The following is a 22,100-nucleotide window of genomic DNA, read 5'->3' as shown; positions in this document are numbered from 1 at the left end:
AATGCAAATTAAAACAAGGTACCAGGACACATTTATTAGTAAGGCCAAAACTCACAACACTGCCAATACCAAATACTGTCAAGGATGCTGAGCAATAGAACTCTCTATTCACTAAATAGGCTTCAAACCACAAATGTTGGCAAGGATGTAGAAAAGGGAACTCTAGTAAACTGCTGGTGGGAATGTAAATTGATGCAGTCATTATGGAAAACAGTACAGAAGTTCCTCAAAAAACTAAAAATAGAACTACCAATATGATCCACCAATTCCACTCCTGGGTATATATCTGGGTATATATTATTACTAAAATAATAATTAAAAAAGATACATGCACCCCAGTGTTCACAGCAGCACTGTTTACAACAGCCAGGACATGGAAGCAACCTATGTCCTAAGTGTCCATCAACAGATGAATGAATAAAAGAAGATATTCCATATGCGTATAATGGATTAGTACTCAGCCATAAAAAAGAATGAATCTTGACACTTGCAACAACACAGGTGGACCTGGAGGGTCTTATATTTAGTGAAATAAGTCAGAGAAAGACAAATACTGCATTTTATCACTTATAGGTACAATCTAAAAAATGAAACAAACAAATGAATATAACAAAACTGAAACAGACTCACAGATACACCAAACTAGTGGTTTCCAGTGGGAAGAGAGAAGGGGAGAGGAGCAAAATAGCAGGAGAGGGTTAAGAGGGACAAAGCACCATCTATAAATAAGCTACAAAGAGGTAGTGGACACTATTAGGGGATACAGCCAACATTTTATAAGACTTCTAAAGAGAGTATAATCTATAAAAGTATTAAATCACTATGTTGTACACCTGAAACTAATATTGTAAATCAACTATACTTCAATTAAAAAATAAAATATTAGTAGGTTTCAGAAACAAAAATGTCAACAGTAAATTAGAGCTCCATTTATTAAGAAAACAATGAAATCTGAATTGCATATAAAATAATTAGGACTATTCACTATGTGGAACTACAATAATGAAATATTTAAAAAAACAAAAAAAATTTGAATTCCCTTCTAAAGCTATCATTAAAACCGCATCACTCTAGAAAATAAACACACATATATATAAACACACATATACATATAAACATGTATATATATCTCAACATAAATAACCACAAATTAGCAAGCAATGTCAACATACACCAATTTAATTAGAGCAAGTTCCAGAGGAGGCCTATTGGATTCACTTAAAAAGTAAAAGCATTTTTTGTTTTTTTTTAGTGAAATTATTAAAAGTCCAAATACTTCATAAAGTTAAAATTCCTTTCCACCATTCACAAGTGTTTTCAAAGATGAATTAACAAGGGCTAAACAAATTTATTTCCCCTGCAAAGAATTACAAGAAAAGTTCTGTCATCCTCTCAACAGTAAATGTCTCACTTTTAATTAAAAATAAGTTAAGCTCTACAGAGAGGAGAAAGCACACCAGCTGACCTCTCCTACACTCATGCATCCCACCCCCAATCGGAGATGTTCACCAGGATAACGATAAGAACTGACCTGGGCTGTGGACCTGCCTCCCTGCAAAGCCTAGGGAGGTAGGGCACACAGAACACAGTCAAGAGCCAACTTCACGAGTGTGAGTGCCCAAAACCAAAGTCCATCGATTCGGGACCCGGAGCTCTGAGACGAGTTTAAGGACAACACTGAACAGCAGGCTGCAGCTTTTTAAATAAGCAAAAGGCAATGCTGAGATTATCCTAGGGTTAACTCCAGCAACCCGCAAGTTAGGAGATCTTAAAAAGGGGGAGAGAAGAGGCTGTTACAAGCTTTCTGGAGACCAGCCTGGCGGTACATGCCCACAGCACCAAAGCTCAGCACACTCTCCTGTGATTCTGCCTCTAACAAGTTAACCTGAGAAAACCCTCACTGCTGAAAACAAAGACTTAACTACTATGACAGTCTTCTCAGGAGTATATACAATTTTAAGAACTGGAAAACCAGATATCTAACAATAGTAGGGAAGTGGTTAAAGTATAACACAGCCCCAGTAGGAAAACTATGTAGTCATTAACACAGATCTAAAACACACAAAATGAGGTTATTTCAGGTTTTTAAAGTATGAGAGCTACACAAGCACCAATATGAAAAAAAACACATAACACACCCTCACATGTAAACAAGGGTGGTTACTTTTAGGTGGTGAGATTTTATGTCTTTAACATTTCCATCACAAGAATGTATTTCTTTTATAATAATTTCTAACTAAAATTTATAAATGACTGTCAATTGACCCTGCTGGTCTCCTGGTCCAAATAAAATTTCATTAAACCTTAATTCCATTCATTCTCTTCATTAATAAAGGCAATAAACAAGAAAGAAAATTTGTTAAACCCACCTAGAGAAAAAAAAAACACAAAACAGAAAACAGGACAGTTGTTTAATATGTCCTTGTGCTAAAGAAAGGCAAAGCCTTTCTTGTGGCGATCTGTGTTTGGATTTATGAGAAACCAAAACTAAAATCAGAACATTGACTACAAACTAAAATCAGAACATGGACTAGACTCCTCCAGACAGCCTGGTGCTGCGTGCTCCCAGGGCAGGTGGTGCAGAGCTTCCCCAGACAAGCGTGGGCTCCTCCACTGGGGCAGAGGCTGGGAGAGCCTGGGGTTGGGGTGGGGTGACCTTGAGCTAAATGGGTGCCCAGGATGGTGAAGGGTCCTACAAGGCATAGAAGAATGTCAAGGAGGAGGAAGTATCAGCCAAATATTGCTAAGAAGTGACCCAGCATTAGCAGTAACAAAAGAAAGGGTCTCTGAGCTTCCTGGTGTTTTAAAAAGTACTCAGGTGAACTTGAGCTTGCATAAACACAATCCTCCACCTGGAGAGATCACTGGGGATCCCTGAAACCTCACTCTGGCTGGGGGGAATCAGACGGTAAAGAGATGATAACAGGGGGACGCCACTGGTTCAAATGAGAGGGAGGCAGGGCCGTGGGGGTCACGAGAAGTGAGGAAACCAACACATCCACAGGCAGAGAGCGAGGCGGTGAAAGAGGAAGGCCTCCCGAGGGAACAGCGAAGGCAGAAATAGATAAGTTAGCAATTATGATATTTTATTGGAAAGGAAGTAAATTAACACTCATCATGCCGATACACGAGTCCTCTGTGCATCTCTCTGCCCCTCTCCACAGCCCACGTACTTTAAAGTATACCACATGGCGACTCGTTTCAGTTTAAAACTAGAATCTCTGCACAGGATGGGGATTCCACACTCCCAGATACTTCCTAAACGGTTCCTGACTTCTTTTAAGTTACACTAAACCACTACTCGTGACCCAGATCAAAAAGTTCACTTCACATGAACAATAAAACCACCATTTTATTAAACTGAATTTTTGACCTTAGGCTAAATGAGAAATTCCTTAAAACTCTTTTATAAAGTCACACCCTTTTCAAAGTTCTGAGGAGACTAGGAGTCAGGGAAGTGGTGGAAGAACCCACAGGGGGACTATACAGGGAGGGTGAGGGAGGCAAGCTTGTTCTAACGCCCACTGTGGGAAATATGCTGGTCTTATGCTAAGAGAAAAGGCCAGGCAGTCACCTGGATGTGGGAGAGGCTCATTCTGAGTGTAAAAATTAAAGTAGCCTTCTCAAATACCCTGTGATGTTTAAGACAGTCAAAGGGTTTTAAGGCTGGTTGCTATAAACCCTAAGGCTAATATAGAACATTAAGGGATGCGATGCCGGATTATCCAAGACTCAGTAGAGATGAGGACACAGGCTCATCTCAAAGAAACGCTGGGCAGTCTCAACACCCAGCTCTCCAGCACTGAAAAATCACCTCCCTCCCCCACAAAAAAGTGAATGCAGATGGAAAAGACCCTCAGAGAAGCAAATGCAGAGCAACAAAGTCTAAGAAAAACGTCAAGGTCTCCACAAAGGTCTGGACGCTGAAGCCGAGGTCTGGGTCTTGGTCCTTATTACCTCCCGGTGGCAATGGACGCCAAGGGCGACCCCACCTTCCAGCTGCCAGGACCTCCCTCTCCTGGCTGCTCTTCCTTCTCACTCTTCTTCAAAACTTGGGGTTCCCCCCGGGCTCCAGCTGGGCCTCTGTTCAAGGTGGACACACTCATTCACAGCTTCCTGTCAATTTCACCTACTTCCTCACTCCAGATGGAAATATCCATCTACTGGAACATTCCACGGAGAGGACCCACAGGCACCTCGAACCACCCGTCAAGGTCAAAGCCTATCCAAAGTCTCCACATCAGCTTCTCCTCGTAAAGAAAGACAGCTCTCTACCCAGGACCCCTGCCAGCCATTCGGGACTCTCTCCTACACCCCAGCAGTTACCGGTTACCAGCCCCGCTGCTCCCACGGCTGCAGTGTCTCTCAACAGTGGCTTTTCTCCAGCCCCACTGCCTCCTTCAGCCCAACTGAACTCCAAACGCATCCTGCTCCTGTGGGCTCTCATTTCTGTGACGCTCTCTGCACACCTCCCTCGGGCAGGGCCTGGCGCTGGGAAGGTGCTCAACAGTAACATCTAACATTACCACCCACTTTGATGAGTGAAGCACGATGTTCTAAGAGTTTTGCACATATTTTATCCTCTTGACATCTGTACTTTACAGATGAGGAAATTCAGGCATAAGGAAGTGGCTAAGCTGCCCGAAGTCCTAAATGAACGTGGATTCAAGTCCCGTCAGACTCCAGGGCCTGGACATTAACCAAGTGCTCCAGTGCCTCCCAGGAGATGGTGAATACAGAGTCCACCCCATCAAGTGAGATACACACTGAGTAGCAGTCATACAATTTTGCAATTAAGACATCAATAGTGATATAAGTAGAAACCTCTCCCATTAGGGGTTAAGGATCATTTTTAATAGCCACCATTTAACATGTGCGGGGCCAGGCTCTATGCCAAGTGCTTTACATACATATTTCCTAATCCTCACAACACTGCCAAGTAAATATGCCTATCCTCACTTTACCCAAGAGGAAACCGAAATCAAAAGGGGTTAATTTATACAAGGTTGTATTACAAAAAGTCACAGGAAGTACTCAATTGAGATTCTGACTTAATCCACCTGACCTCAAAACCTGTGCTATCAATCACAACACCAGGGTTGATAAGTAGGTTTCAAGTCAAATGCCTGACAGGAGGAAAAAAATTCACATACCACGGATAGTGTATTTTAGCTGACTTCAATATGAGCACAATTAAGATGGACTTTTTCTGAAGTTTAAAACGGTTACCTTATTTCCCATCTCTTTAGCAAGGCAACTCCCACTTCAGCACCTTTACCAGGGTATAAAGCAAAGATGAGTGGAATCTCCTGCCAATAGTTTCTTATTTCTTAATCTAATACAACTTACAAGGCAGAAGAGACTCTCAAAAACTTGTTTCACTCAACAAGTTTAAATGATCAAAAGGGAAATAACAGAAAGCATAAAGGTTCAGTTGCTACATGTGCATTTTAGGCAATGACAGTACTCAAATAAAGACAAAAGGAAAACAATGTGGGCTGATATAATTTCATGACTTATTTTCCAAAATTCAGACTGGCTGTATTTCTACTTACTTGTAACTACTTAATGCATCGTTCCGTTTTCAAAATCATGACATAAAATCATGGGAATTTCCAACATGATCCCTCTTTTTAACAAATAAATTCATCTTAGTCCCAAAATTGAAAATAACTCATCTCTTTGTTCTTAGTTTTTTTAACTGCTGACCTACTTAAAAACCAAACTGAAAGTATCTTTGGATTGAGATGTAATGATTTGGGGTTTAATTAACAGATACTTAAGAAAACAAATCATGAGTGATGACAAGATTAAATGAACACAACATGGAATCATAACATCTGAACACAGTATCAAGACTGGGATATGTTCTGAAAACAGCATTTTAAAACAAACAGCCCAAAATGGCAAATGCCAGCGCCATCAGACACTGCTCTACAGTCCCCAGGTTTATAATTATACACAGAAAGAGTGCATACCTCTGGTATGGAAAAGATAATTTAAGGATTTCTACATTTACCAAACAAATCCTAAATGGAAATTTAATTTGCTAAAAACTCTTATCATCTTTCCTCCATTACCTTTTTTTCATTTTAATTGGAATGTCTCAGTGAAAAAAAATTTTTTAACTTTTCTTAAAAAATTCTAAAGCCCTCTCACAAGTCAGTATCACTCTGTAGCAGGTTAACAGTGACAAAAACATCCCGTAGATCTGCCATCCCTGTTAGGACCACTCTTTTTCAGACACTTGACTGTAACAAGGAGGAGACAGAGCAGTGGGGAGAGAGGGAAGAAGAGTCAAAGAGGAGGAGTAAAAAGTTAAGCTGGTCCCTAGTATGTTTAACGAAAAGCTACGGCTGAAGCCAGTGAGGTCCTAAGACTAATCGTAACATTCCAGGGCAATTACATGGTGGTGTCCTGTTTGAACAGCCTCAACAGTTCTTCAACAACTGGGTAATAGAAACAAACAACATCTCTGTGAAGTGAACTAAGTGTCATTAAAAACACTCAGGTGATGGCTAAAAGTCTGCCATTTATCACTCGGCTGAAGCCAGAGTGGCAGAGATGTTACTAGATCTGTGCTCCTGCAAACTAAACACAGGCACATAAACCACTCGAGGACAGCACATTTAATTTCCTGATTGTTAATACCAGACAGGAATTACAATCAGCATCTTTTTTCATTGTCTTTAAAATGAGTTAAGCACTGCTTCGTGTCATTGGCTGTTTAACAAAAGAAGACACATACATCAAATGCAAACAGTTCTCTAACCCAGAAAACCACCAGAAGTCAGACTCGGTAGCCTGTGTTTTTCTGAAGCAGAAAAGCATTCAACCCTTAACCAGCTGTCTCTGCGAATACTTCCAGACACCTACTGCCTAGCTACCTAGACCCGGTGCCCTTCCACCAAAGGCCCAAGCTTTCTATTTCCCAGCACATCTGTAATGACCCAAACCCTCCCCATCCTTCAAGGTCCACCTCAAAAGTCACTTCCTTCAAGGTTATGTGGCAGCCTGGATGGGACTGGGGCTAGAGGGAGAATGCATACATGTATATGTATGCCTGAGTCCCTCCACTGTTCGTCTCAAACTATTGCAACATAGTTTGTTAATCGGCTGTACCACAACAAAAAAATTAAAAAGTCTTTTTAAAAAGTCACTTCCTTTAGGAAGGTTTTCTGATCCTAATCAGAAGGAAATCTCTAATAGCTGGTATCTCTATATGGCAATTAAGTCCTGCCACGTTTTATCCCCCATCCCTTTCTCTAATTAAGTCCCTGGCCAGCAAAAACTATATTTGCACTTAGGTCTGTCTCGCTTCCCTGCAGCAGCTGCAGCTCCCGCCCCAACAGAGCAGGTGCGCTCCATCAGCATTTGTGATCCTAGAACCCAGACGCCCTCCGCAGCCCTGATTCCAGTCCGTCTCAATTAGGCCACAGAAATTCTTCCCAACCTTTACTAGGAAGTCAACACACTGCCTCCTTACTCCCAGAGTAAACAGTCTTGGAGTCATAAAGTATATCTCAGCTGCACAACAGGTCTATTTCCTTTGAGATTTCTTAGATGCAGTGAGGGAGCGGAGGGTGCTTTTATCATTCAAGCTGGAACCGAGCACTATCTACAGATGGGATACAAAAAGCTCAGACTCCAAGCTCAGCAAAAAGAATGCTACAGGGACAAACCAACAGTCATCACCAACCCTGGGGTCTTGCCTCCCGCTACCTCCCCGAGAGGGCTCACCTTTGAGGCGGGAAAGTAGCAATTCAGCAACCACAAGCTTTCCTGCTTTCAGGCAGACCGCAAAGCAGCTCATCATTCAACACTCAGCCAAGGCTGTCATCGGCTGAAAACTAAACTACAGACACCGGATTCTTCAACAAAGGCCCCCTCACCAGCTGTCCACCGATTATGGTGTTTACACGATCGAAAGCAGCACAACAGGCCTAGTCTTATTCCAGAGGGTGCCTATCAAGGGAACTAGAATTACCGGCCTCTAGATTACCTTGAAGCCACTCAATTTAGTTTATTAAAATATAAGTGAGGATGATAATCCACCCCCGCTCTGGATAGTTACCAAGCTTGACACAAAAAAATACCACTAGTTCACTTCAAGTGTCGCATGTACCCAAGTCTCTCCCTCCCATCTTGAAATGTGTATCCTTCGCAAACGGAAGAATAACGCAAACGCGTCCCAAAGTCAACAAAGGCAAACCACCACCAAGTTCCCCGTGCCAAATCCAAATTATCCAGGCCTCGGCTCCAGACGTGGCAAGTCCTGCCATCTCGAGGGCCTCCAGGGAACGCTGGCTCCGGGGACGCGAATGGACAAACCCCGGTGGCCGGCGACCCAGGCCGAGGCCACCAGCCTAGGCCGGACCAGGACCAACCCCCATCAGCAGCTGGAGTCGGGGCTGCAGCCCGAGACGTGAGGGCGAAACCAAGCCAGTTCATCCCCTCCCGGCCCTCGTCAGCCCCGGCCAAGCCCTGACCCCCGCCCGCCCTGGCTCACCCCGCCCCGGTGGGCAGCGGCGCGCCCCGGGCCCGGCCGGGCCAGCTGCTCGCCGGACGCCCGCGGCCGCTCGGAGCTCACTAGCGGCGGCGCGCGGCCGGCCCGGGGCCGCTCGGCACCATTCTCCCCGCCGCGCCGGGGGCAGCGTCCGGCTCCGCGGGGCCGACGCGAGGACCAGAGGCCAGTCGGGCTCCCGCCGCCGCGACACGGTCTCGTCACCAGGTCCGGCTTCCGTGGTTTCCGGGTAGAAAAAAACGCCACGGCCAACGCCGCCTTGACCTCCGACACCTGGCGTCCGACGGCGGCGCGGCGGGGACAAGACTCCTCAGTCGCTGGAGGCGGAGGCCACGCTTCCTAGCGGGGTCACGTGGCGGGCTCGCACGTGAGTACGTGGGGTGCGTGCGTGCCAGCGTGGAGTGCGGGACGTTCTTTTGCGTGTTCTGTGTAAGAGTGGTGTGTAGTCAGAGTGATTGCGCCGAGTATGCATGAGTGGTGCATGTTTGTGGATCTCTGTGTGTCCCTGTGCTTTTTGTACAAGGCTTCAGGCAGTGCATATTTAGTGTTTGATGGGTGTGTGTGTAAAGTGTGTGCGTGTGTGTCTGTGTGTCTCTCTGCTCCGGGATTAATCACTGCTGATAAAAGTATCCCTTCCTGCAATCAAAATTATGAAATTTATTTGTAAAATGATTTTAAAGATTTTTGTAAAATAAATTGGCATTGTCCAGTAAACTTGAAGATATACATAATCTCCGGAGACTGTTACCCTGGAAAAACACTTGCACGTCTGCACAAATTGACCTAGTAATGTTTATAGCACCGCTATTTTTTTGGTTCGTTTTTTGTTTTGGTTGTTTTTGGACTATAATTGCTTTACAGTGTTGTGTTAGTTTCTGCTGCACAACAATGTGAATTAGGCAAATGTATGCATACATATCGGAGAAGGCAATGGCACCCCACTCCAGTACTCTTGCCTGGAAAATCCCATGGACGGAGGAGCCTGGTAGGCTGTAGTCCATGGGGTCGCTAAGAGTTGGACACGACTGAGCGACTTCCTTTTCACTTTTCACTTTCATGCATTGGAGAAGGAAATGGCAACCCACTCCAGTGTTCTTGCCTGGAGAATCCCAGGGGCGGGGGAGCCTGGTGGGTTTCCGTCGATGGGGTCGCACAGAGTCGGACACGACTGAAGCGACTTAATAGCAGTAGCAGCATGCATACATATATCCCTTCCCTCTTGAGTCTTCCTCCCACCCCCACCCCAGACCACTGTTTGTAATCACTAAGAATTAAGGGGAGGGGAAAAACAAATGCTCATACAGTCAAATGCAAGCCTGTAAACCTTAGGTGTATTCATATATAATCAAATACAATACAAAAGAGCAGTGAAAAATAATTGAAAACTGCTGACACAGCAAAGAAGCTCAATCTCAGGGAGCAAGTCACACAGTGATACATTGAAGCATAATTCCACTGTAAAAAAAAATTTCCAAACATGCTAATATAATGGACATATTATTTAGAGATGCATACATAATTGGTAGAACTCTGACAAAAATCAAGAGAAAAAGAGGCACAGGATTTCCCTGGTGGCGTAGTGGGTAAGAATCTGCCTGCCAATGCAGGGGACATGGGTTTGATCCCTGGTCTGGGAAGATTCCATATGCCACGAAGCAGCTAAGCCACAACTACGGAGGCTTTGCTCTAGAGCTTGGCCTCAACTACTGAAGCCTGCATGCTGCAACTGCTGAAGCCCATGCTCCACAACAAGAGAGACCAGCAAAATGAGAAGCCTGTGCACTGCAATGAAGAGTAACCCCCACTCACTGCAACTAGAGAAAGCTGGCACAAAGCAGCGAAGACCCAGAACAACCAAAAATAAAATTAAATAAAGCGTTAAACAATTAATCATTAAGAAAAAGATGCAGTCTTCATGCTAAGTGTTAGAATGATGGACTCGGGGAAAAGCGCACAAGCCAATTCAAAGGTAATTGGAATGTTCTCTATCTTAAAAAGGGTCATGAGCACACAGCTATTTAACAAATTTAAGTTATTGTTTATATTTTATGCATAACTTAAAATTTTTATTTTGTATCCACTAGATAGCTAATAAAAATGGAAAACACTGTGATTCACCATTGAATTAGAAAGTCATTGAGTATGAAGATGGTTTATCATGTGACAAAGGCAGCAGAAGCTGCTAAGTATCTTAAAGTAGGTCAAACCTAGGAGATGCCACTGTGAAGTCATTCAAGAGTCGTGAAACAGAATGACTGTACCCTGAAACACTTACCTTTGACAAAAGTATTAATAGCTGTCAGCTGGTTTTCAAAAGAAGCTGCTTAACTTCCAGTAGAAAATAATTAAACCAAAGATATTTTAATCCTCAAGATTATACCTTCAACCTTAAAGATGGTAAAGTCAGTCAAATTACAAGTGGAGGCTTTGACAAGCATGCCAATGCAAGCAATAAATAGCTACAAGTGGCCGTAGGTTCTTTAAATCAGTTGGTGAATGTGAACTAAACTTAAACCTGGATTGTGAAAGTGAGCAGCAGTGTGGTAGGTCATTGTGTCAGGATAAATATATGCTGTTATAAATTAAAAATAAGTCATGTCAATTCTGTGCATCGAAGTCCAAAAAGAAATAAAAACATTTTAACTCCACTATTTTCATACATACTTATGTAATTCTTTTTCTGAAAAGCTGTTATTGAATCAATGAACATCTTACACTCGATGAAATATCAGAATCAATAAACACTGTTGCATAAGTGAAAGAACAGTAAACATTTCATAAAAGAAGAAATATGAATTCCAACAGATACAAAAGGATGTCATTGGTGATAATGATGGGGGACTCACTGAGGATAAACAATTTGCCGGGAAGGAAGGTATACCTCGACAGCAGGAAGGAGAGCAGGAGACTCTGGTTGGAGGTGGGATTTGGAGTCTAGTCCTGGCTTTGCTGTTCACTGTGTGGATCCCCTTGAGTAAGTCACAAACACTCCGAACCTCAGACTCTTCATTCCTAAGGTGGAGAAAATAACATCCACTTACTCAAGTCGAAGACCATAAAGAAAACTGAGCACTGAAGAATTGATGTTTTTGAACTGTGGTGCTGGAGAAGACTCTTGAGAGTCCCTTGGACTAAAAGGAGATCAAACCAGTCAATCCTAAAGGAAACCAACCCTGAATATTCATTAGAAGGACTGATGCTGAAGCTGAAGCTCCAATACTTTGGCCACTTGATGCAAAGAGCCAACTCACTGGAAAAGACCCTGATGCTGGGAAAGATTGAGGGCAGGAGAAAAAAGGGGTGGCAGAGGATGAGATGGCTGGATGGCATCACAGACTCAATGGACATGAGTTTCAGCAAACTCTGGGAGATGGTGAAGGACAGGAAAGCCTGGCATGCTGCAGTCCATGGGGTCACAAAAGAGTCAGAAACAACTTAGCGACTGAACAACAACAACAAAAAATCCTCCAAATGTTGTGTAAACTGTAAAATGCTGTCAAAAGATATGTGCTGTGACAGTTAACCACGGTAAGACCACAACAAACTTTAACTGTTTTGTGAAAGTTCAGGCAGGGTCCCAACCCCTGGTCAACATATTGATGAAGCGTTGCTTTGTAAACCCTTGGGTTCAAGGAGCTTTAGAATGGTTTATGTCAGCTTCTCAGCATTATTTATTGATAATAATCAGACTGATAATTTACACCTGGGCTTCTTGAGGCCCCACAGGGGGCTCTGCCATTGAGGAATGTACCTATATGACCGGCAAGATCTTTAAAGGACTCTGCTTTGGGCTCCCTGTTCCAAAGTTTTCATGCACATGTTGATGGTTCCTGATCCAAGAGAAAAAGTGATTTCTGTCTTGGTTCTTATAAAAAATGGACAATAGGACCTGGTCTTTCCAGACCTTTTGCTATGGAATAGTCTTTGGCTATAATGCATGTCCTTACTTTAATACTGTTGCTATTTATTTTTTCCTGTAATAAACTGTAGCATTGCCCTATGAGTTTCCTGAGCAATTGAACCCTGTTAAGTGAAAGTGAAAGTCTCTCAGTCGTGTCCGACTCTTTGCGACCCCATGGACTATAGTCCATGGAATTCTCCAGGCCAGAACACTGGAGTGGGTAGCCTTTCCCTTCTCCAGGGGATCTTCCCTACCCAGGGATCAAACCCAGGTCTCCCACATTGCAGGCAGATTCTTTACCAGATGAGCCATAGGGAAGCCCAAGAACACTGGAGTGGGTAGCGTATCCCTTCTCCTTAATTGCCACCATTCATGCAGCTGGTGTCTGAAGTAGGACTTACTGAAAGCCTCCTCACTCTTAATGGCTAAGGCATTATTTAAAAAGAAAAAGGATAGGACTTCCCTGGTGATCAGGTGGTTAAGAACCCGCCTTGCAATGCAGGGGACTCGGATTCAATCCCTGGTCAGGGAACTAAGATCCCACATGCCAGTGGGCAGCTAAGCCACAACTAGAAAGACCGTTCACTGCGTGAGACAACAAAGATCCCGCATGCTGCAGCTGAGGCCAGATGCAGCCAAATAATAAATAATAACTTAAATAAACAAACACAGCTCCTAAAAAAGATAATTCCGATAAAGCAGATGAAAACGAACAAGCCATCCTTGGTTTGAAATAGCACAGATTTTGAAATGAGATACTTATTAATAATAAAACTGTCAAGTGAAATCTGAAAATGAAAGAATCCAAACTCCAGGAGCTTAAATGGATCAGAAGGGAAATGCAAACCAATGTCAAGTCAGCTACAAATTCAGTCCCATGGTTGCTGCTTTGAGCACTAGCCAAATGAAAGCAAGCTCAGAATCTCCATGGGTTGAGTTCTGCCCTCTCTGGCTGGTGCTATAATTTTTGATGAATCAGCTCAGCCAGTGACACCCATGAAGATAATTAAAGTGGGGCAAGATGAGAGTGGAGGGCAGGAAGCCATGGAAATAAGGGATTATTCAGTAAAGGAATGGAGACATTTTGTAGATCATCACAGACATCGTCCTAATAAACATTTGTGAAAATGAGCCTCCGGAGACCTTTAGAATTGGGTCTCTGTCCCTGCTTTGAAGTCTGCTAGCCAGAGAGGGAGTATCTGGGCTACCCCCACCCCATCCTCTGTTGGCTAATACCTTTGTGAGGATGGGTCATGAGGAAGCCCCTAGATTAACGGAATGGATGAAGAAAAAGGTCCCTTCATACATATCCAGAGAAGGGTAACTTTATTGTCCCTCCCTTTATCCACACAAACTGAAGATGCCAAAACATAGCAGGTGCAGCCGGGATTGGGCTATGTAATAATTATGGAACTGAGTCACCCAGGCTGTGACCAAAACCATAATGGAAGGAATCCCGCCGGCATTGGCACCATCTAATACTTTACTATTGAGTCCACGGAGAATGTGAAAGTAGCAGCTTCAAAGCCTTTATCCCCGTGACCCCACGGGGAATTTTTTTTTAAGTTAGATGGCATAGCCACTTAGGAAAACAGATTGGCAATTCCTCAAAAAGTTAAGCATTGAGTTTGTATTTGACCCTGTAATTCCACTCCTAGAGACTCAACAGAATGGAAGACATGGCGAAACAAAAAGATGTACACAGATGTTCACAACAGCGATATCATAGCCCAAAAGTGGAAACAGCTCAAATGTTCACCAAATGATGAATGGATAAACAAAATGGGCAATATCCATGCAATGGAATATTCAGTTCAGTTCAGTCGCTCAGTCGTGTCCAACTCTTTGCTACTCCATGAACCACAGCATGTCAGGCCTCCCTGTCCATCACCAACTCCCAGAGTCCACCCAAACCCACGTCCATTGAGTCGGTGATGCCATCCAACCATCTCATCCTCTGTCGTCCCCTTCTGCTCCTGCCCTCAATCTTTCCCAGCTACAGGGTCTTTTCAAATGAGTCAGCTTTTTGCATCAGGTGGCCAAAGGATTGGAGTTTCAGCTTCAACATCAGTCCTTCCAATGAACACCCAGGACTGATCTCCTTTAGGATGGACTGGTTGGATCTCCTTGCAGTCCAAGGGATTCTCAAGAGTCTTCTCCAACACCACAGTTCAAAAGCATCAATTCTTTGGCCCTCAGCTTTCTTTATAGTCCAACTCTCACATCCATACAAGACCACTGGAAAAACCATAGCCTCGACTAGACAGACCTTTGTTGACGAAGTAATGTCTCTGCTTTTGAATATGCTGTCTAGGTTGGTCATAACTTTCCTTCCAAGGAATAAGCGTCTTTCAATTTCATGGCTGCAATCACCATCTGCAGTGATTTTGGAGCCCAGAAAAATAAAGTCAGCCACTGTTTCCAGTGTTTCCCCATCTATTTGCCATGAAGTGATGGGACCGGATGCCATGATCTTAGTTTTCTGAATGTTGAGCTTTAAGCCAACTTTTTCACTCTCCTCTTTCACTTTCATCAAGAGGCTCTTTAGTTCTTCTTCACTCTCTGCCATAAGGGTGGTGTCATCTGCATATCTGAGGTGATTGATATTTCTCCCAGCAATCTTGATTCCAGCTTGTGCTTCCTCCAGCCCAGCGTTTCTCATGATGTATTCTGCATATAAGTTAAATAAGCAGGGTGACAATATACAGCCTTGATGTACTTCTTGTCCTATTTGGAACCAGTCTGTTGTTCCATGTCCAGTTCTAACTGGTGCTTCCTGACCTGCATAACAGGTTTCTCAAGAGGCAGGCCAGGTGGCCTGGTATTCCCAATCTCTTTCAGAATTTTCCACAGTTTATTGTGATCCACACAGTCAAAGGCTTTGGCATAGTCAGTAAAGCAGAAATAGATATTTTCCTGGAACTCTCTTGCTTTTTCGATGACCCAGCAGATGTTGGCAATTTGATCTCTGGTTCCTCTGCCTTTTCTAAAACCAGCTTGAACATGTGGAAGTTCACAGTTCACGTATTGCTGAAGCCTGGCTTGGAGAATTTTGAGCATCACTTTACTAGCGTGTGAGATGAGTGCAATTGTGCGGTAGTTTGAGCACTCTTTGGCATTGCCTTTCTTTGGGATTGGAATGAAAACTGACCTTTTCCAGTCCTGTGGCCACTGCTGAGTTTTCCAAATTTGCTAGCATATTGAGTGCAGCACTTTCACAGGATCATCTTTCAGGATTTGAAATAGCTCAACTGGAATTCCATCACCTCCAATGGCTTTGTTCATAGTGATACTTCCTAAGGCCCACTTGACTTCACATACCAGGATGTCTGGCTCTGGGTGAGTGACCACACCATCGTGATTATCTGGGTCGTGAAGATTTTTTTTGTACAGTTCTTCTGTGTATTCTTGCCACCTCTTCTTAATATCTTCTGTTTCTGTTAGGTCCATACCATTTCTGTCCTTTATTGGAATATTATTCACCCATAAAGGGGAAGGGAGTACTGCTACATAGATGAACCTTGGAAACATACTAAGTGAAAGAAGCCAGAAACAAAAGACCATGGATTATATGATTCCATTGATACGAAGTGTCCAGAATAAGCAAATCTATGGACACAGAAACTAGACTAAAGGCTGCCTAAGGTGGGAGGCAAATTGAAGGGTGATAACTAAAGGAGAGTTTCTTTGGGGACAATGAAAATGTTCAAAAATTTATTGTGGTCATGGTTGCACAAGTCTGTGAATATAATGGAAACCACTGAACTGTACATTTTAACTATATATTTGTGTGGTATATGAATTATCTCTCAATAAAGCTGCTTTCAAAACATTAAGACTTTACAAAAGAAAATCAAAACAAGGCAGGGAGTAACTTTCAAGGCTCTAATCCTGTGAAAATCTTTAGACAGTTAATGTTTAAATGAAAATAAAAAAGGAAGAAATTGACACAGTGCCATCAAAACCTTGATAGAAATATTACAGGAATCTGAGTTTCCCACAACTAGGTCTCCTCAAAGGCCCTAGGATATGAAATTCCAAGGCGTAGAGAAATTTCTGAAAGAAAAGAATTCCAACGAGCCTAGGGCATCAAATTCCAAAATAAAAACTTTTAATATAAAGGCAGTAGTTCTTTGTCTCATAGTTGCTAATTTTCCTTAAGATTGAGATTATTTCGAATTTTAAAATAATTGACATTTCTTCGTTAAAAAAAAAAATCAAGGCCATAACGGAGGAAGATTGGCATAAAGGCTAAGATGTGGACCGTAGGCTTTTTGATGTGGACCATTTTTTTAGTGAAAGTATCTTAGTCATGTCCAACTCTTTTTGACCCCATGGACTATACAGTCCATGGAATTCTCCAGGCCAGAATACTGGAGTGGGCAGCCATTCCCTTCTCCAGGGGATTTTGCCAACTCAGGAACCGAACCCAGGTCTCCCACATTGCAGGCAGATTCTTTGCCAGCTGAGACACCAGGGAAGCCCCAGTGAGCCACTAGGGAAGCCCAAGACTTAAAAAAAATAAATCTTTATTGAATTTGTTACATTACTGCTTCTGTTTTATGTTTTGGTTTTTTGGCTGTGAGGCAGGTAGGTTCTTAGCTCCCCGACCAGAGACTGAACCAGCACCCTCTGCATTGGAAGGCAAAGTCTTAACCACTGGATCAAGAGAGAAACCATAGCCTTGACTAGACAGACCTTTGTTGACAAAGTAATGTCTCTGCTTTTTAATATGCTGTCTAGGTTGGTCATAACTTTCCTTCCAAGGAGTAAGCATCTTTAATTTCATGGTTGCAATCACCATCTGCAGTGATTTTGGAGCCCAGAAAAATAAAGTCAGTCACTGTTTCCACTGTCTCCCCATCTATTTGCCATGAAGTGATGGGACCAGATGCCATGATCTTAGTTTTCTGAATGTTGAACTTTAAGCCAACTTTTTCACTCTCCTCTTTCACTTTCATCAAGAGGCTCTTTAGTTCTTCTTCACTTTCTGCCATAAGGGTGGTGTCATCTGCATATCTGAGGTGATTGATATTTCTCCCAGCAATCTTGATTCCAGCTTGTGCTTCCTCCAGCCCAGCGTTTCTCGTGATGTACTCTGCATATAAGTTAAATAAGCAGGGTGATGATATACAGCCTTGACGTACTCCTTGTCCTATTTGGAACCAGTCTGTTGTTCCATGTCCAGTTCTAACTGTTGCTTCTTGATCTGCATACAGAATTCTCAGGAGGCAGGTAAGGTGGTCTGGTATTTCCGTCTCTTTAAGAATTTTCCACAGTTTGTTATCATCCACACAAAGGCTTGGTGTAGTCAGTAAAGCAGGAGTAGACATTTTCTGGAACTCTCTTGTTTTTTCCATGATCCAGTGGATGCTGGCAATTTGATCTCTGGTTCCTCTGCCTTTTCTAAATCCAGCTTGAACATCTGAAAGTTCACGGTTCACGTACCGTTGAAGCCTGGCTTGGAGAATTTTGAGCATTACTTTGCTAGTGTGTGAGATTGAGTGCCGTTATATGGTAGTTCGAACATCCTTTGGCATTGCCTTTCTTTGGGATTGGAATGAAAACTGACCTTTTCCAGTCTTGTGGCCATTGCTGAGTTTTTCAAATTTGCTGGCATACTGAGTGCAGCACTTTCACAGCATCATCTTTTAGGATTTGAAATAGGTCAACTGGAGTTCCATCACCTCCACAGTAGTGATGCTTTCTAAGACCCACTTGACTTAGCATTCCAGGATGTTTGCCTCTAGGTGAGTGATCACACCATCGTGATTATCTGGGTTGTGAAGCTCTTTTTTGTATAGTTCTGTGTTTTGTTGCCACCTCTTCTGAGTATCTTCTGCTTCTGTTAGATCCATAACATTATGTCCTTTATTGAGCCCATCTTTGCATGAAATGTTCCCTTGGCATCTCTAATTTTCTTGAAGAGATATCTAGTCTTTCCCATTCTATTGTTTTCCTCTATTTCTTTGCATCGCTCACTGAAGAAGTCTTTCTTATCTCTCCTTGCTTTTCTTTGGAGCTCTGCATTCAAATGGGTGTATCTTTCCTTTTCTCCTTTACCTTTAGCTTCTCTTCTTTTCTCAGCTATTTGTAAGGCCTCCTCAGACAACCATTTTGCTTTTTTGCATTTCTTTTTCTTGGGGATGGTCTTGATCACTGCCTCCTGTACAACATCATGAACCTTGGTCCATAGTTCTTCAGGCACTCTATCTATCAGATCTAATCCTTTGAATCTGTTTGTCACTTCCATTGTATCATCATAAGGGATTTGATTCAGGTCATACCTGAATGGTCTAGTGGTTTTCCTACTTTCTTCAATTTAAGTCTGAATTTTTAAAGTCTGATATGTACATAGAATGGAATTTAATCTTAAAAAGGGAAGAAATTCTGATACTTGCAACAGCAAGGATTAGCCTTGAAAACATTATGATCAATGAAATAAGTCAGAAACAAAAGAATATATATAGTATGATTTCCCTTACACGAAGGAGCTAGAATAGGCAAATTGATTAGGAAAGTGGAATAGAGGTTACTGGGAACTGTAGGGGGTGGGGAGTGAGGAGTTATTGTTTAATGGGTACCAAGTTTCTGCCTGGGATGATGAACAAATTCTAGAAATGTATAGTGGCACAACATTTGTGAATGTACTTTAATGACACTGAATTGTACACTTGAAAATGGTCAATTTTATGTTACATACAGTCCACCAATTTTTTTTTTTTTAGTGAACTTCTAGGCGTGGTCTATGTCCTCACAGTGGACAAAGCGGTGGGAGGTCTGACCGTGCACCTGTCTGGACCAGGACCAACGTGGCTGCCCCTTCAGGTTCCCGTTTCCTTTATGTACATAAGTACAGATGATCTACGCTGGGACATTTCTCTCATGGCCAACCGAGGACACATGGGCCTTGTTGAGAGATTACTCTTGCTGGGAACCAATATCTGTCAAAGTACGTGACCCAAGAAAAGAAATTTGGTTACATTCTCAAGATGTTTTGAACCTGAAACAAGAGACAAAGCCTTAAACCTATATTCCCATGAGAAATAATAGACGGTACATGAGAAAAGCTACATTTTGTTGGGAGGGGCGAAGAAAATCAGTGATAGATTACTTATGGTTTAATCAGTCAAAAGAAATACCCTCAAAAGTATAGATTGTTACTGATCAGGGAGGAAAAGAAATGTCAAGTATTAAAAAAGTGTCTGTGCTGGTGGTACTGGATGGAGCAGCTGTCTGTTTAAATGAATACCAACCCTCAAATGACTGCAAACATTGGGAATATGTGTGCACATCTAGATTCTCTACATGAACAGGTCCTGTTCCCAGGTGTTCTGTGCACATAGGGTGACAGCCTTTGGCTGTGATACTGTTCCTTACATTAATGGCATTGCTATCTTGTACCCTTTTCCTGAGATAAACTCTAGATTTGTAAGCACTGCCTTATTGAGTCCTGTCATTTGTGTGTCTTTAGCAATTCAAACCTGTTTACCACCATTGGGGTAGTTTTCCTGCATTAAAAATCAGTCTCCTGATGGGGGCGCTGACAAGGACACAGCCCCTCTTTGGTACTCCTGCCCCTAAAACACAAACCCTGTTGTTCAGTCAGTTGTATCTGACTCTTTGAGACCCCATGGACTGCAGCACGCCAGGCTTCACTGTCCTTCACTATCTCATGGAGTTTGCTCAAACTCATGTCCATTGAATCAATGATGCCATTCAACCATCTCATCCTCTGTCGCCCCCTTCTCCTCCTGCCCTCAATCTTTCCCAGCATCAGGGTCTTTTCCAGTGAGTCGGCTCTTCACATCAGGTGGCCAAAGTATTGGAGCTTCAGCTTCAGCATCAGTCCTTCCAGTGAAAACTCAAATCTAGTCACCATGAAATGACCAAACAAATCCCGGATGAGCGACGTTCTCTAAACATTGAGCCCACCCTCTACAAACATATACCAATGTCATGAAAAACAAAAATCCTCATGTACACATTAAACATCCTACAGTTTTGTAAACTATATCAATAAAGCTGAAAAAACACACCCAAACAAAATAAGGCTGGCAATTATTTAAAGAAGACTAAAAAGACATGACCAATAAATGTGGTAATTAATCCTGCACATGAAACTGGATTTTATTAAAAAAAAATCTATTAAAGACACTATTTGGAGAATTTGGTCTGTTTATTGCCTCAAAGTTAAATTTTCATTGTTATGTAAAACACTGTCCTTATTCTTAGGAGATATATATATCTAATTTATTTAGGGATATAAAATTATGGTATCTGCACCTAACAAGTACTGCAGCCAGAGTGGGAGTGGCAGGGGAGAAAGAAAAAGAGGGAGGACAAGAGAGAAAAAGCAAATGTGGCAAAATGTTAAGGATTAGATCAAGGAGAAGGGCATGTAGGTTGTTCATTATTCTTCCAATATTTCTGTAGATTTGACATTTTTCCAAATTAAAAATTTAGGAGGAAAAACTAACAATCACTGCACTACATTAGACCAGTGGTCGACAAACTTCTGCAAAAAATATTTTAGGTTTTACAGGCCACAGGAACTCTATTCTAACTATTCATCTCTGGCCATGTAGTATGAAAGCAACAGAATGAATGGGAGTGGCAGTGTTCTAATAAAACTTTATTTACAAAAGCAGGGGGTGGACCAAATTTGGCTGCTAGCCACACTTTTTGATGTCTAATTTTGGCTGTGAGCAACTCAAGGCTGCACCCCAGGGTCGACTGGAAATTCATGGCTGGAATTGATAAAATTCTCTTAAAACATGAATCAAATACTGTAGCTTGAAATGCTATAGTCCTAATTGCCTAATAACAAAAACAGCCACACCCCACTTCAAACCTCTCCTTTTTCATCTTTTCTCTAATAAAAACTCTTCAAATTTCATTATCTTCCTGAAGCCCCAAAACTCTTTACCAACCTCTCTCTTCTCAGTTCTCTGAGATCTTGGGGAGAGTTGATATAAAATGGTGTTTTGAAGTGGAGACTCTGTGGGAATGTAAAATGGTACAACTGCTATGAAAAATAGTATGGTGGCTACCCAAAATTAACAAGAGATCAGCCATATGATCCAGCACTTCCAGGAATATATCCAACAGAACAGAATCAGGATGAATGGAAGTCTGAACTCTGTGTTCACTGCAACACTAGTCACAGTTGCTGAGAGGTGGGAAAAAAACCTAAATGTCCAAGAGATGACTGGATAAAGAAAATGTGTGTACATACGATGGAATGCTACTCAGCCTTTAAAAAAAAAAACAAGGAAATTCTGAGACTTCCCTGCTGGTCCAATGGTTAAGACTCTGTACTTCCACTGCAAGGGACTTAAGTTTAATCCCTGGTTGGGGAACTAAAGATCCTGCATGCTGAGCAGCCTGGCCAAAATATTAAAAAATAATTAAGAAAATTCTGTGCAAGTTATTATATATAAGATGGATTAACAACAAGGTCCTACTCTATAGTACAGGGAACTGTATTCAACAACTTGTGATAAACCACAATGGAAAAGAATATGAAAAAGAATGTGTATATATATGTCTAACTGAATCACTTTGCTGTACAGTAGACATCATCACAGCATTATAAACCAACTATACTTCAATAAAATAAAGATTTTTTTAAAAAGGAAATAAAATTTTTATTGCAGAATTCTGCAATACGGA

The 22,100-nt window shown here is 42.2% G+C and overlaps 1 protein-coding gene and 1 long non-coding RNA gene across 4 annotated transcripts in view; one reads left to right on the top strand and one right to left on the bottom strand.

Moving 5' to 3' along the window:
* Positions 1-22,100, bottom strand: part of TMEM248 (transmembrane protein 248) — a 42,317-nt gene that overhangs the window by 18,273 nt on the left and 1,944 nt on the right. For 2 of the 3 annotated variants that reach the window (XM_061401826.1, XM_061401824.1), the window contains exon 2: positions 11,406-11,536. The gene's annotated coding sequence lies outside the window, so the exon portion shown is untranslated. Of the gene's footprint in view, positions 1-8,509; positions 8,734-11,405; positions 11,537-22,100 lie in introns of those variants that run through there. The other variant, XM_061401825.1, reaches the window with a different exon arrangement.
* LOC133238569 (uncharacterized) lies at positions 8,807-20,554 on the top strand. Its single transcript, XR_009733564.1, has 3 exons — positions 8,807-8,891; positions 19,154-19,270; positions 20,200-20,554. It is a non-coding gene; the product is annotated as an uncharacterized LOC133238569 (long non-coding RNA).

The sequence above is a fragment of the Bos javanicus genome, chromosome 25 (genome assembly GCF_032452875.1).
Source record: "Bos javanicus breed banteng chromosome 25, ARS-OSU_banteng_1.0, whole genome shotgun sequence".
Classification (NCBI taxonomy): Eukaryota; Metazoa; Chordata; class Mammalia; order Artiodactyla; family Bovidae; genus Bos; species Bos javanicus.
Note: the sequence above shows the minus strand (reverse complement) of the source record. Positions and strands in the feature narration are given on the sequence as shown.